General features: G+C 40.3%; 1 long non-coding RNA gene across 1 annotated transcript; it reads right to left on the minus strand.

Annotated features, from left to right (window-relative positions):
* Positions 1-1,136: 1,136 nt before the first annotated feature.
* LOC120862763 lies at positions 1,137-12,217 on the minus strand. Its single transcript, XR_005720841.1, has 3 exons — positions 12,206-12,217; positions 11,329-11,331; positions 1,137-1,272 (listed from the first exon to the last, which is right to left on the minus strand). It is a non-coding gene; the product is annotated as an uncharacterized LOC120862763 (long non-coding RNA).
* Between the last annotated feature and the right edge of the window lie 1,377 nt (positions 12,218-13,594).

Raw genomic sequence — 13,594 nt, forward strand, 5'->3', positions numbered from 1 at the left:
GAACACAAGTATTTCCCAACATGAGTTCTTTGTAAATTCAAATGTATATATCTGAAAAAGGAGAAAAATATAACATCTGCTTTGCTAGCAGAGCTATTAGAAATGGAAAGGAAAACTGAACACCTTTCTTGGACCTTGAACATAACCAGTTAGTGTGTTGTGTTTTAGTTGGTCAGTCGTGTCCGACTCTGTGCAACCCTGTGGCCTGTAGCCCACCAGGCTCCTCTGTCCATTGGATTTCCCAGGCAAGCATACTCGAGTGGATTCCATGTCCTTCTCCGGTGGATCTTCCTGATCCAGGAATCAAACCCAGATCTTCTGCATTGCAGGCAGATAGCGTGAAGTAATATTGTCTAGAAATGGCCATGGTGACTACATGGTATTATAAATACGGTCAGCCCTGGATAAAGACACAGTTTGAAATTAATCTAGAAAGAGAAATTTAAACTATTTTTTCTTTAAGACCTACTGTTCTTGTGGTCCATGTTAAGCAGCAGAAATACTATATTTAGTGTGATTGAAAGGAGGGGGCATATTTATCAATCTCTGCAGCACTCAAAAGACTTTTGTGCAGGACTCTTTTTATGTATTTCCCTAATACTATGAGACTATTGTGTATCTGTGAATTCCCAAGTAAGGAAAAAAAAAAATGTCTGCATTCAACTGGCTTTGGGCAGCGTTTATCACCAGTTCTTTGGTTCCTCACACTGCAACCTTTTGGACCAGTTTCCAACCCCATTGATGATGCATCATGGAAGAGATGCGTTCTGGAGCCAGCTGGCTAGAATTTGAATCCTAGCTGTTTTGTTTACTGAGGTTTTTAAACAGTCTAAACTGCAAGATTTTCATCTGTAACATGGGATAATAACAGTACCAACCTGTCAGAACTGTCTTGTGAATCAAACAAGAAAATGCACAATGCCCGGCATGTACTAAGAGTTCAGAAAAACTAGTTCCTATTTTCCCAGTCACCTCAGGGGAAGGTCATATTTTACGGCTTTTCTCTCTGTCCTTCCATGAGTCTAGAAAAGGACTTTGTATATGTAAGGGAACTGTTTCATACCTTTTGGAAGTTGAAAAAAGGAATGTGTTGAATTGAGGATGTTTTAAAAACCTCTGAATGCTATTCTCTCAAATCATCATACCCTCCCCTTTTCCCACTGAGTCCAAAAGTCTGTTCTTCACATCTGTGTCTCCTTTGCTCCCCTGCGGGTAGGATCATCATTACCCTCTTTCTCAATTCCATATATATATGTTAATATACAGTATTTGCTTTCTGTTTCTAATTCAAGTTGATACATGGCAAAAACCATCACAGTATTGTAATCACCCTCCAATTAAAATAAATAAATTAATTTTAAAAGATCCTTGGATATAAAGGATATTAATTTTTTTGTTTATTACTTGATTTTTAGATTTTCAAAAATCTATATTAACATGAAAATAGAAATATTTATATATGGGACATCTCTGTGTTATCTATTTAGTAATTAAAGTTTGAAAGTGATTTAAAAAAAACCCCTCTGAATGTCTTCTTTGGACTTTAAGAATATTATAAGACAGTTTGGAGAAGAGTAAGGTATGTGATGCTATGGGTTAGCCTAAACCCTGCTTCTCCATTCTGGACCCAGGAATCAGAGGTGGGCTTCCCAGCCCTCTGGGTTCTGCCTCTCCCCTGGTAAGATGCCTTGAATATGTACTCCTTTGAAAATGTTTTTCAGAATGATCTTCTGAATAAGGGTGTAGCTGATCTTCATAGAAAACTTAGAAAAGTGAAAGTGAAGTCGCTCAGTCTTGTCCGACTCTTTGTGACCCTATGGACTGTAGCCTAACAGGCTCCTCTGTCCATGGGATTTTCCAGGCAAGGGTACTGGAGTAGGTTGCTATTTCCTTCTCCAGCGGATCTTCCCAACCCAGGAATTGAACCTGCGTCTCCCGCATTACAGGCAGACACTTTACCATCTGAGGCACCAGGGAAGTCTGCAGTGAAACACATTACCAAATAATAATGCTTTGTTTGTGGAACTACCATACCATCATATGCTGTACTGCTTTCATTTATAGGATGGTATCTTTTAGTCCTGCCCAAACAGCAAGAATGTAAGGTCTTGCTTCATCAGCTGAAAGCAAAATTGCTACTATGAAAAATGTGGTGTGTGCTGAAGAATATCACTTACACGCTGGTGTGTCCTGGAGATGTTGCTAGACAGTATGCCAGGAAAAGCTACACTCGCTGATTGCACTTTTAACCCAATGATAAGTGGAATGCTGAAAACCCAGTGGCGTAAGAACTACAAATATTTAAACTACCGTTTCATTCCTACATTTGATGATGGAAATTTTTATCTTAGAATATGAATAAAAGTGAGGTGATTTCTTGTACCTGCATTTTAAGATATAAAGCATAACTGGTATACTTCCTTAAGGCTGATGTGGCAGGAATAAGTATGTGGTGGTGGAGAGAGGGTCTGAAACTGACTTAGAGCTGGTCGAAAATAGAGCAGTCATCTTCCGTCTCTCCCTGGACATTGCCATGTGACCCATTCTCAATCCTGTTGGATCAGAATCAGTTCAGTTTAGTTCATTCTCAGTCGTGTTCGACTCTTTGCGACCCCATGGACTGCAGCATGCCAGGCTTCCCTGTCTATCAATGACTCCTGGAGCTTACTCAACTCGTGTCCATAGAGTTGGTGATGCCATCCCCTCATCCTCAGTCGTCCCCTTCTCCTCCTGCCTTCAATCTTTCCCAGCACCAGGGTATTTTCCAATGAGTCAGTTCTTCCCATCAGGGGGCCAAAGTATTGGAGTTTCAGCTTCAGCATCAGACCTTCAAATGAATATTCAGGAGTGATTTCCATAAGGATGGACTGGTTGGATCTCCTTGCAGTCCAAGGGACTCTCAAGAGTCTTCTCCAACACCACAGTTAAAAAGCATCAATTCTTCAGTGTTCAGCTTTCTTTATGGTCCAACTCTCACATCCATACATGACTACTGGAAAAATCATAGCTTTGACTAGACAGACCTTTGCTGGCAAAGTAATATCTCTGCTTTTTAATATGCTGTCTAGGTTGGTCATAGCTTTCCTTCCAAGGAGCAAGCATCTTTTAATTTCATGGCTGCAGTCACCATCTAAGTGATTCAGGAATTCAAAAAAATAGTCTGTCACTGTTTCCATTGTTTCCCCATTTATTTGCCATGAAGTGATGGGACCGGATGCCGTGATCTTAGTTTTCTGAACGTCGGGTTTTAAGCCAACCCTTTACTCTCCTCTTTCATTTTCATCAATAGGCTCTTTAGTTTTTCTTTGCTTTCTGGTGTCATCTACATATCTGAGGTTATTGGTATTTTTCCTGGCAATCTTGATTCCAGCTTGTGTTTCATCCAGCATGTCATTTCTCATAATGTACTCTGCACATAGGTTAAATAAGCTGGGTGACAATATACAGCCTTGACGTACTCCTTTCCCAGTTTGGAACCAGTCTGTTGTTCCATGTCAAGTTCTAACTGCTGCTTCTTGACCTGCATCAAATTTTCTCAGGAGGCAAATCACCTGGTTGGTATTCCCATCTCTTGAAGAATTTTCCAGAGTTTATTGTGATCCATACAGTCAAAGGCTTTGGCATAGTCAATAAAGCAGATGGAACAGCAGACTGGTTCCAAACAGGAAAAGGAGTCTGTCAAGGCTGTATATTGTCACCCTGCTTATTTAACTTATATGCAGATTACATCATGAGAAACGCTGGGCTGGAAGAACCACAAGCTGGAATTAAGATTGCTGAGAGAAATATCAATAACTTCAGATATGCAAATGACACCACCCTTATGGCAGAAAGTGAAGAGGAACTAAAAAGCCTCTTGATGAAAGTGAAAGAGGAGAGTGAAAAAGTTGGCTTAAAGCTCAACATTCAGAAAAGAAGATCATGGCATCTGGTCCCATCACTTCATGGGAAATAGATGGGGAAACAGTGGAAACAGTGTCAGACTTTATTTTGGGAGGCTTCAAAATCACTGCAGATGGTGACTGCAGCCATGAAATTAAAAGACACTTACTCCTTGGAAGGAAAATTATGATCAACCCAGATAGCATATTGAAAAGCAGAGACATTACTTTGCCCACAAAGGTCTGTCTAGTCAAGGCTATGGCTTTTCCAGTAGTCATGTATGGATGTGAGAGTTGGACCATGAAGAAAGATGAGTGCCAAAGTATTGATGCTTTTGAACTGTGGTGTTGGAGAAGATTCTTGAGAGTCCCTTGGACTGCAAGGAGATCCTACAAGTCCATCCTAAAGGAGATCAGTCCTGGGTGTTCACTGGAAGGACTGATGCTAAAGCTGAAACTCCAATACATTGGCCACCTCATGCGAAGAGTTGACTCATTGGAAAAGACCCTGATGCTGGGAGGGATTGGGGGCAGGAGGAAAAGGGGATGATAGAGGATGAGATGGCTGGATGGCATCACCGACTCAATGGACATGGGTTTGGGTAAAATCTGGGAGTTGGTGATGGACAGAGAGGCCTGGTGTGCTGCAATTCATGGGATCGCAAAGAGTCGGACACGACTGAGCCACTGAACTAAACTGAACTGAGACTTTTTTCTGGAACTCTCTTGCTTTTTCAATAGTCCAACAGATGTTAGCAATTTGATCTCTGGTTCCTCTGTCTTTTCTAAGTCCATCTTGAACTTCTGTAAGTTCATGGTTCCTGTACTATTAAAGCCTGGCGTGGAGAATTTTGAGCATTACTTTGCTAGCGTGTGAGATGAGTGCAATTGTGCAGTAGTTTGAACAGTCTTTGGCTTGCCTTTCTTTGGGATTTAAATGAAATCTGACCTTTTCCAGACCTGTGGCCACTGCTGAGTTTTCCAAATTTGCTGGCATACTGAGTGAAGCACTTTCACAGCATCATCTTTCAGGATTTGAAATAGCTCAACTGGAATTCCATCACCTCCACTAGCTTTTTTCGTAGTGAGGCTTCCTAAAGTCCATTTGACTTCACATTCCAGGATGTCTGGCTCTAGGTGAGTGATCATACCATCGTGGTTATCTGGGTCATGAATATATTTTTTATATAGTTCTTCTGTGTATTCTTTCCTCCTCTTCTTAATATCTTTGGCTTCTGTTAGGTCTATGCCATTTCTGTCCTTTATTCTGCCCATCTTTAAATGAAATGTTCCCTTGGTATCTCTAATTTTCTTGAAGAGATCTCTAGTCTTTCCCATTCTATTGTTTTCCTCTATTTCTTTGCATTGATCACTGAGAAAGGCTTTCTTATCTCTCCTAGCTATTCTTTGGAACTCTGCATTCAAATGGGTATATCTTTCCTTTTCTCCTTTGTCTTTTGTGTCTTTTCTTTTCTCAGCTATTTGTAAGGCCTCCTTAGACAACCATTTTGCCTTTTTGCATTTTTTTTCCCTTGGGGTGGTCTTTATCACTGCCTCCTGTACTATTGTGAGCCCATTCTCAATCCTGTTGGACCAGAATACACATTCTTTTATTCAAAGCTAAATAGGACCCAGTCTGGTTACTTTCCTAAATATGACCAATTGGGTTAAGAACCATTTGTTGTTGTTTAGTCACTAAATCATGTCCTACTCTTTTGAGAGCCTATAGACTATAGCCTGCCAGGCTCCTCTGTCCACGGGATTTCCCAAGCAAGAATACTGGAGTGTGTTGCTGTTTCCTTCTCCAGGGAATCTTCCCGACCCAGGAATTAAACCTGTTTCTCTTATGTCTCCTGCATTAGAAGAGTTTCTATTTCACTTTTCATTCCTTTCTAGTTGGGTTTTCTCAGGGACATGTTTGTAATTTTTAAATTTATACACCAGAGTATATAAAGTGAATGTTCAAGTTGGGAAGAGCTTTACTGACTATTCAAACTAAACTTTTTTAAAAAACATATGAGGATACTAAGGCTTCATGAGATTGCGTGATTGTCAACAACTGTTACTGAAAGAACTAAGACTAGAATTTAGGCTGTATGCTTTTTATTTCTAGTCTTGAAGACTTTGGGCTACCTCAAAATAGACACCTACAAATTAATAAGTCCTAGGCTGTGTAAATCCTGTAAATGCTGTGACATTGCCCTGCACTTTGCTTGCTAAGATCCAAATTTAAAATCCACCATTAGTAATTCAAACTTTATTTTGCCTTTGCCTTTATTTATTTATGCATTTAAAATATTTTTTGGTACTAATGTCTTAATATTTTTAAATCTTACTATGTTGTATGATTTGGGACACTACCTCATTTTTTTATCTTTTCCAGAAGAAAGAAAATTAAATTTTAAAAGTGCTCCAGCAATATAAAAGGATTCAATCATATGCACTTAAATAATCAAATAGGTTGTGAGAGGTGAGATAGGATGCTGAACGAGGCCAGCAAGAGGAAGCAATGGAAGAAGGAGTAGAGAGATAGAGGACAAGTTAAGAAGCCATGGGAAAAATTCCCTGGTAGTTCAGTGGCTAAGACTCCACACTCCCAATGCAGGGAGGGCTGGGTTCAATCCTTGGTCAGGAAACTAGATCCCACATGCTGCACCTAAGATTTTGCATGCCACAACTAAGACCCGGTGCAGCAAAATAAATGAATAAATGATATTTAAAGAAGCCATGGAAGTCCTGCCGTGAAGGAGCATTGTGCCAGACAAGGACAAGCAACAGGGATGCTGAAGCACTGTCGCTGCTGCTGCTCGCAGTTTCTGACATAAAATATAGACTAGGTCTGATTTGTAACTACAGCATGGCCTCAGAAGATGCTTCCTCCCAGCACTCTCTACATGAACCCCTTAAACAGCAAAACGGGTCTCCTATACAGTTCCTATTCAATGTGGGTTTCAACCTATAACTTTGGTTTGTGCTGCTGCCACTTGCTCACCTCTAAATATGTTCATCTTTCAAGGATTACATCCTTCATGAATTCTTCTCAACCGCCAAATCCCCAAATAACCTCTTCTTTATCTTAATTTCTATACTAAATTTAGTTGTCAAAATGCTCATATTTTACAACCATATTTCAGATTGTAAACATCATCTAAAAATGTGTTCTGCATGTGTACATGTGTGTGACCCCAAAACATGTATCAGTTGATTATACATTAGAGATGACAATGATGTAATTTAAACAAAAAGAGACAAAGGAGTTTTATGGCCCCTTTATGCCTACATATTATATTCATAAATTTTTAAAAAGCAAAAAAGTTATCACATCCTTTATTGGTCTAACTTCTGATTTTCCAAGATCATTAGGAAAAGTCTTTATAGTGTCAGAGACAAACAAATGTCAAAAATCTTTTGAATTATTATTATTTTTTAGTTTCAATGAACAATAAGCACTGTTTCCTTTTATCATTTTTAAGGAGCTTAATTTTATGTAATTTGAGCTGAGTCTAGTTAATTCTAATATCTAATAGAACCCATCTAAAATTCACAGCATTTCAAACTATTGGAATGCTTTTCTGTTTCTTCATGATCTTTGTATTCTGTCACAGACATGGAAAAGGCAGTGATATTTCAAGGAACGTGCTACCATATCATACTGCTTATTCTGTCATCAGAAGATTGTGAAATGAAAGCAAGATGGCTTCCAGAAGTTTCCTTTGATAGCTGTTACTTCAGTGACCCAGAGCTATGTAACTTTTCAAGTGATAACTCCCTAATTAGTTGGAGCTTTAGTATCCTCTGCCTACATGTTGTCCTCAGCCCAAATGTTCACTTATCTAAACCAAAGTGCTACATGACATTTTTGTTGTTTTAAGAATGCACAGTTACCATTCCCAGGCTGCTCCCACACTATCTCAGATATGTGTTATATGACACATCTTCAAATTCAGAGAAGAGTGTAGGGGGAAAAAAGATCTTACTGGTTTGAATCTTTTGCTAGCAATTTAAAGTAGCCAGTTCTTGAAATGAATTGTTCCTCTATGTGCTTCTGGGTTTCAGTTTGTGTATATAGACATAAAGCATGCAGTTTTTATGCAAGTTCAGTGAAGTGAGAAGTCTAAAGATTAAAAGACAGTCTTTCAGCAGCAATAATATGTATGTGCGTAGTAGTTCCCACAGGGAAAACCCAAGCATTTTGTGTCTCATCTTACAATTATGTAAGAAAAAAACAGAAAAGGGAAATAATATAATATCATACAGAAAGAGCATGTAATTGAGAAAGTATCAGACCACTTTTCTGAGAAAAATTATTAACAGCTTCTTACAATAAATTCAGTTCAGAGCAGTCGCTCAGTCGTGTCCGACTGTTTGCCACCCCATGAATCGCAGCACGCCAGGCCTCCCTGTCCATCACCATCTCCCGGAGTTCACTCAGACTCACGTCCATCGAGTCAGTGTTGCCATCCTGCCATCTCATCCTCTGTCATCCCCTTCTCCTCCTGCCCTCAGTCCCTCCCAGCAACAGAGTCTTTTCCAATGAGTCAACTCTTTGCATGAGATGGCCAAAGTACTGGAGTTTCAGCTTTAGCATCATTCCTTCCAAAGAAATCCCAAGGCTGATCTCCTTCAGAATGGACTGGTTGGATCTTCTTGCAGTCCAAGGGACTCTCAAGAGTCTTCTCCAACACCACCGTTCAAATGCATCAATTCTTCGGCGCTCAGCTTTCTTCACAGTCCAACTCTCACATCCATACATGACCACAGGAAAAACCATAGCCTTGTCTAGACGGACCTTAGTCGGCAAAGTAATGTCTCTGCTTTTCAATATGCTGTCTAGGTTGGTCATAACTTTTCTTCCAAGGAGAGTAAGCATGTTTTAATTTCATGGCTGCAGTCACCATCTGCAGTGATTTTGGAGCCCAAAAAAATAAAGTCTGATACTGTTTCCCCTGTTTCCCCATCTATTTCCCATGAAGTGATGGGACCACATGCCATGATCTTCTTTTCTGAATGTTGAGCTTTAAGCCAACTTTTTCACTCTCCACTTTTACTTTCATCAAAAGGCATTTTATTTCCTCTTCACTTTCTGCCATAAGGGTGGTGTCATCTGCATATCTGAGGTTATTGATATTTCTCTTGGCAATCTTGATTCCAGCTTGTGTTTCTTCCAATCCAGCATTTCTCATGATGTACTCTGCATATAAGTTAAATAAGCAGGGTGACAATATACAACCTTGACGTACTCCTTTTCCTATTTGGAACCAGTCTGTTGTTCCATGTCCAGTTCTATTTGTTGCTTCCTGACCTGCATATAGGTTTCTCAAGAGGCAGGTCAGGTGGTCTGGTATTCCCATCTCTCTCAGAATTTTCCACAGTTTATTGTGATCCACACAGTCAAAGGCTTTGGCATAGTCAATAAAGCAGAAATAGATGTTTTTCTGGAACTCTCTTGCTTTTTCCATGATCCAGTGGATGTTGGCAATTTGATCTCTGGTTCCTCTGCCTTTTCTGAAACCAGCTTGAACATCCAGAAGTTCACCGTACACGTATTGCTGAAGCCTGGCTTGGAGAATTTTGAGAATTACTTTACTAGCATGTGAGATGAGTGCAATTGTGTGATGGTTTGAGCATTCTTTGGCATTGCTTTTCTTTGCGATTGGAATGAAAACTGAACTTTTCCAGTCCTGTGGCCACTGCTGAGTTTTCCAAATTTGCTGGCATATTGAGTGCAGCACTTTCACAGCATCATCTTTCAGGATTTGAAACAGCTCAACTGGAATTCCATTACCTCTACTAGCTTTGTTCACAGTGATGCTTTCTAAGGCCCACTTGACTTCACGTTCCAGAATGTCTGGCTCTAGATGAGTGATCACACCATCATGATTATCTGGGTTGTGAAGAACTTTTTTGCACAGCTTTCTGTGTATTCTTGCCACCTCTTCTTAATATCTTTGGCTTCTGTTAGGTCCAGACCATTTCTGTCCTTTATCAAGACCATCTTTGCATGAAATGTTCCCTTGGGATCTCTAATTTTCTTGAAGAGATCTCTGGTCTTTCCCATTCTGTTGTTTTCCTCTATTTCTTTGCATTGATCGCTGAAGAAGGCTTTCTTATCTCTTCTTGCTATTCTTTGGAACTCTGCATTCAGATGCTTATATCTTTCCTTTCCTCCTTTGCTTTTCACCTCTCTTCTTTTCACAGCTATTTGTAAGGCCTCCCCAGACAGCCATTTTGCTTTTTTGCATATCTTTTCCATGGGGATGGTCTTGATCCCTGTCTCCTGTACAATGTCACGAACCTCATTCCATAGTCATCAGGCACTCTATCTATCAGATCTAGGCCTTTGAATCTATTTCTCACTCCCACTGTATAATCATAAGGGATTTGAATTACGTCATACCTGAATGGTCTAGCAGTTTTCCCTACTTTCTTCAATTTCAGTCTGAATTTGGTAATAAGGAATTCATGATCTGAGCCACAGTCAGCTCCTGGTCTTGTTTTTGTTGACTGTACAGAGCTTCTCCATTCTTGGCTGCAAAAAATATAATCAATCTGATTTCGGTGTTGACCATCTGGTGATGTCCATGTGTAGAGTCTTCTCTTGTGTTGTTGGAAGAGGGTGTTTGCTATGACCAGTGCATTTTCTTGGCAAAACTCTATTAGTCTTTGCCCTCCTTCATTCCACATTCCAAGGCCAAATTTTCCTGTTATTCCAGGTATTTCTTGACTTCCTACTTTTGCATTCCAGTCCCCTATAATGAAAAGGACATCTTTTTGGGGTGTTAGTTCTAGAAGGTCTTGTAGGTTTTCAGAGAACCGTTCAACTTCAGCTTCTTCAGCATTACTGGTTGGGGCATAGACTTGGATAACTGTGATATTGAATGGTTTGCCTTGGAAACGAACAGAGATCATTCTGTCATTTTTGAGATTGCATCCAAGTACTGCATTTTGGACTCTTTTGTTGACCATGATGGCTACTCCATTTCTTCTGAGGGACTCCTGCCCACAGTAGTAGATATAATGGTCATCTGAGTTAAATTCACCCATTCCAGTCCATTTTAGTTCACTGTTTCCTAGAATGTTGATGTTCACTCCTGCCATCTCCTGTTTGACCTCTTTCAATTTGCCTTGATTCATGGACCTGACATTCCAAGTTCCTATGCAATATTGCTCTTTACAGCATGGGACCTTGCTTCTATCACCAGTCACATCCACAGCTGGGTATTGTTTTTGCTTTGGCTCCATCCCTTCATTCTTTCTGGAGTTATTTCTCCACTGATCTCCAGTAGCATTTGTGCACTTACTGACCTGGGGAGTTCCTCTTTCAGTATCCTATCATTTTGCCTTTTCATACTGTTCATGGGGTTCTCAAGGCAAGAATACTGAAGTGGTTTGCCATTCCCTTCTCCAGTGGACCACATTCTGTCAGACCTCTCCACCATGACATGACTGTCTTGGGTTGCCCTGCCGGGTATAGCTTAGTTTCACTGAGTTAGACAAGGCTGTGGTCCTAGTGTGATTAGATTGACTAGTTTTCTGTGAGTATGGTCGGTGTGTCTGCCCTCTGATGCCTTTTTGCAACACCTACCATCTTACTTGGGTTTCGCTTACCTTGGGCATGGGGTATCTCTTCACGGCTGCTCCAGCAAAGTGCAGCTGCTGCTCCTTACCTTGAATGGAGGGTATCTCCTCACTGCTGGCCTTCCTGACCTTCAATGTGGGATAGCTCCTCTAGGCCCTCCTGCGCCCAGGCAGCCACCACTCCTTGGATGTGGGGTTGCTCCTCCCTGCTGCCGCCCCTGGCCTCTGGCGTGGGGTTACTCCTCCTGGCCGCTGCCCCTGGCCTTGGGCGCAGGGTGGCTCCTCCCGGCTGTCACCCCTGACCTCAGATGCAGGGTGGCTCCTCTAGGCTGTTCCTGTTTTGTCGCAGCCTGGCACTCTCGGCTGCTGCCCCTGACCTCGGACGTGGGGTAACTCCTCTCGGCCGCCACCCTTCGGGCATGGAGTCCTTCTGGTTCTGCCTCTGACCTCGGACGTGGGGTAGCTCCTCTTGGCCGTGTTTAGAGCACTGGTGGTGGCCGCCTGGGCTTAGTAAATCCAGTAAATTAGAAGGAGCTAAATGCATCGGACTTCCTGGTGACTCGGATGGTAAAGCGTCTGTCTACAAAGTGGGAAACCTGGGTTCAATCCTTGGATTGGGAAGTTCCCTGGAAAAGGAAATGGCAACCCACTCCAGTACTCTTGCCTAGAAAATCCCGTGGACGCAGGAGCCTGGTGTCCATGGGGTCGCAAAGAATCGGACATGACTGAGTGATTTCACTTTACACTTCACTTTATAAATGCATGGGAAAGTCAGAAATTAATGGAGAGGGTATGGGTGGTATTAAACACAAGCCAGAATTGAAAGTATAGTTGTAATTCAGAATAGTCAAAGGGGTCAGCAAAGATCAGAAAAAGGAAATGATCAGTTACACCATTAATCTGAAATTTTCCAATTAGGTGGAGGCATTGAGAAGACCAAGAAGTCTGGGTCATAACCTTAAGAGCAGAGACCAAAGAGAAAAACAAGTAAAAGAGTGGAAACAGAAGGGAACATAGATAACATGGGGAAAATGAACTTGGGATAAATGAAACAATGTGGCAATTTCATATACAGAAGATACATTTAGATATTTTGTTTTACTGGAGTATTCTGCTTAATATAGACTCATATCCAGGAAAAAATGCAGTCCATAAAACTGTTCTTAAGAGAACTCAAATGTTGGATTAACTAGACAAAGACTTTAAATCAGCTATTTTAATAACAGATGGAACAAATAGACAGACGATCAACAAGGAAATAGAAGACTTAACATTATAAACCAACTAGAACTAACAGGTATCCACACAACAAAAAAGAATATACAACTTATTCAAGTACATATGAAATATTTTCCAAGGCAAACCATCTTATGTTAGGCTATAAAACAAGTCTCAATAAATGTACAGGACTGATTATGCAAAATATTTTCTACTACCACATGAAATGAAATTGGAAATTAACAACAGAAGAAAATTTGCAAAATTCACAAATATTGATTTCATCAAAAGCTGAAAGTGGGCAAAGATTTCAATAGGCAGGATACAGAAAATCTTTTTTAAAAACTAAAAATATAACCTTTATAAAATTGTAAAATTTTGCTTGTCAAAAGATACAATAATGAAAATGAATAAACAAGCCATAGATTGGGAGAAAATATAGTTAAAATACATTTGAAAAATGACTTGTGTACAGAATATATATTTTAAAAATTTGCACAACTCAGTCAGAGTTTTTCAACCTTTTTTTCATTACAGATCCCCATAGAGGAATTTTCAAACATTTCCCCCCCTAATTTCCCACCCTCCATTAAAATTTAATACTACAAATATACTGTAGATATTTTATGTGTTGTGGCCTTTTGTATGGCTACAAACTATTGTAATACTTAAGACGTTTTCACCCCTCCTGTCAAGAGCCAATTTTTGCCCACTTGGGAGTGATATGGCTGCTATTGAGAATTCATACTCACTTTAAAAAGAAAGATGAGCAAACAATTTGAACAGTCACTTAGCAAAGAAAATATATGAGTGGCCAATAAGCACATGGAAAAAGTGACTAATTCATTAATCATCAGGGAAATGCAAATCAAAACCACAATGAGATACTGACATACAGCAACCAGAATGACTAAAAA

Source organism: Oryx dammah, unplaced genomic scaffold (genome assembly GCF_014754425.2).
Source record: "Oryx dammah isolate SB20612 unplaced genomic scaffold, SCBI_Odam_1.1 HiC_scaffold_4, whole genome shotgun sequence".
Classification (NCBI taxonomy): domain Eukaryota; kingdom Metazoa; phylum Chordata; class Mammalia; order Artiodactyla; family Bovidae; genus Oryx; species Oryx dammah.